Below are 3,378 nucleotides of genomic sequence, written 5' to 3' on the forward strand. Positions count from 1 at the left end.
CCACATCTTCCTTTTCTGCTTACAGTAATAGTGTTTACCTTGTTTGTATTCTAGAGTGGTATCATTTTATTAGCTCCTTTTTAAAACTTTGTCACTAATGAGTAACTTTTCATTTATTTCTTGATCAACTTAATTTTTAATTACAGAATCTTTCGTTGACTTGAAATAAATGGTGGATTTGTTAATTGAAATAGTGAAGTGATACTACCTGAAATAAGTATGTAGTTTGATGACTAAACTAGTTTTAATATTGCATTAGTTCATATCATTTCCTTTATGAGTTTATTGGTCACTGAATAGTTCTTTTTTAAAACCTACACACAAACATTGTGTCATAAAGGATTAACCTTGTTAAAAAGAGAGATCTAGCTTTTGCTCTGACCCCTGGGAGGTAATATCTAAGTTCTTTGAATGTCCTATCTAATAAAAATGTCTTTGTTTACATGGGGAATGTAGGTTGTACCAGATAGCCCATGCTAAATTATGTGATTTCTGGTGGGAGGCTTTAGGCCATACCAGATAGTCTATGCTAATAACGTAATTTATGGCAGAGATTTTGGTCTACATGCTATCAGTTCAATCTCCAGATGGGCTGGAGACAAAGGTTACCATGCGGGAAGTCAACAATAGCTATGTGACTGAGCCCTGTTATAAACCAATATTCTTTATGAATACAGATACAAAAACTCCCAACAAAATCCTAGCCAGCAGAATCCAACAACATATCAGAAAAATAATGCATCATAACTAAGTGGGATTTATACAAGGTATGCAAGGATGGTTTAGCATTAGAAATATAATCAACATAATCCACCTCGTAAATAAAACAAAGGAGAAGAACCACATGATCATATCAATTGATGCAGAAAAGAGAGCTGAAAAAATTCAACACCCATACTTGATAAACATGCTCAGAAAATAGGAATAAAAGGGAAATTCCTCCACATCATAAAGAATATATAAAAACCAAAAGCCAACACTATTCTTAGTAGAGAGAGATTGCAATAGTCCCCTTTCAAATGGGAACCAAACAAGGATACCCTTTATCTCCACACCTATTCAATATTGTATTAGAAAACCTAGCAGAATAATAAGAAAGGGAAATAAAGTGCATCCAAATTGGCAAAGAAGATGTAAATCTATCTCTATTTATAGATGATCTTGTCCTTGTGTGTTGGGGTTGTTGGGGTTGTGTGTCAACTTAGCTGGACCATGATTGTGCGTGGTTTAAGCAGTTGTGATGTGGTTATTCCTGTGATGAGATCAGATGTATGTTTTGAGCAGCCAGTCCATTGAAAAGGAGTTTCCCTAGGGGTGTGGCCTGCCTCCAATACGTATATGGACATCCTGGGAAAGAGAAACTCTTCTGTGGATCTGGATCATGTTGTTCTGCCTACAACTGTCCGGAAGTGAACAATCCACCATTCAGCCTGGTAATCTTGGATTTGTCATCCGTTGAAGTCAACAGCTAACCTTGAGCTCATCAGCCCCTGCAGCTGCGTGAGTCAGGAAAAGCCTCCAGCTCAGCATTTGATCCAGGAACTCGGGACTTGCCAGCTTCTATAAGTGTGTGAGCCATTTTCCTAAGATACACTTCTCTCCCCTCTCTGTAAGTTTTACTGGTTTTGCTTCTCTAGAGAATCCAGCCTAACACAGGCCTATACAGAAAAAATCCCAGAGATTCGACAAGAAAACTACTGGAACTAATAGAAAGATTCGGCGAAGTGGCAGGGTACAAGATCAACATATAAAAATTGGTCAGATTCCTCTGTTTCAATAAAAAGAATCCTGAAAAGGAAATCAGAAAAACAATACCACTTATAACAGCCGCCCAAAAGATAAAGTACTTAGAATAAATCTAAGAGAGATAAAAGAAAGAAAGAAAGAAGACCCATACAAAGAAAACTACAAAAACACTATTACAAGAAACCAAAAGAGACTTACATAAATGGGAGAGATACAATGTAATTCTGATCTCATTCCATCATCATTCTCTAAAGAAATAGAAAAACTAATTGCCAACTTTATATGGAAAGGAAAGCGACCCCAGATAAGTAAAGTACTACTGAAGAAGAACAAAGTAGGAGACCTCACACTCCCTGATCCCAAAACCTACTTTACAGCCAAGTAGTCAAAACAGCCTAGTACTAGTACAATGACAGACATATGGAACAACGGAATAGAATTGAAAGCCCAGAAATAAATCTATCTACCTATGGGCAGCTGATCTTTGACAAAGGGTCAAGACCCATTAAATGGGGAAGAGATCATCTCTTTAAAAGATGGTTCTGGCAAAACTGGATATCTATTTGCATAAAAATGAAACAGTATCCATATCTCTCACTATATGCAAAAGCTAACTCAAGATGGATCAAGGATCTAAATGTAAATCCTAAAACTATAAAGATTATAGAAGAAAAAATAATGACATAAATACACTATCAAGCATAACTAAAAATACACAAACAGCAGAAGACAAGCTAGATGACTGGTACCTCCTAAAGATTAAACATTAATGCACATCAAAAAAACTTCAACAGAAGAGTAAAAAGAGAACCTATAGACTGGGAAAAATTGGGGGGCAATGACATATCAGACAGGGGACTAATCTCTAAAATTTATAGAAAACTTCAACATCTCAACAACAAAAAGACAAATAATTCAATTAAAAATGGGCACAGAGCATGAACACACACTTCACCAGAAAAGATATTCAGGTAGCCAACAAACATACGAAGAAATGCTTGTGATCATTAGCCATTATTGTTATTGTTGTTGTTATTTGCCGTTGAGTTGGCTCGACTCATAGGGACCCCTCCTTGGGTTTCTGAGGCAGTATCACTACGGAAGTAGATTGCCTCATCTTCATTCTGAGGAGTGGCTGGTGAGATTCAAATCAAAACAATGAGATGCTATTTTACCTCAGTTAATAGCAACCCACCACCATTTCGAGCAAATTGATTCTGACACATAATGACCCCCATTGGGTTTCCAAGGTGGTAAATCTTTATGGAAATAGATTGCTCCATCTTCTTTCTATGGAGCGGCTGATGGGTTTGAACTGCCAACCTTCTGGTTAGAAGTAAATGCCCTAGGGACTGTGCCAATATTACTATTAATAATAATAATAATAATAAACCAAACTCACTACTATCGAGTCAGATCCAACTCATAGCAACCCCTCCTTGGGTTTCCAAGGCGGTATCACTACAGAAGTGGATTGCTCAATCTTCACTTCCAAGGAGTGAGTTTGAACCATCAGCCTTCTGGTTAGCAGTCAAATGCCTTAGGATCTATGCCACCAGAGCTCCTTTAGTATTAATAGCTAAGTTAAAAACAACAACAACAACAAAAAACCACTAGGAAATAACAAATGGT

Source organism: Orycteropus afer, unplaced genomic scaffold, assembly GCF_000298275.1.
Source record: "Orycteropus afer afer isolate SDZICR_OR568_19922 unplaced genomic scaffold, OryAfe1.0 scaffold00126, whole genome shotgun sequence".
Taxonomy (NCBI): domain Eukaryota; kingdom Metazoa; phylum Chordata; class Mammalia; order Tubulidentata; family Orycteropodidae; genus Orycteropus; species Orycteropus afer.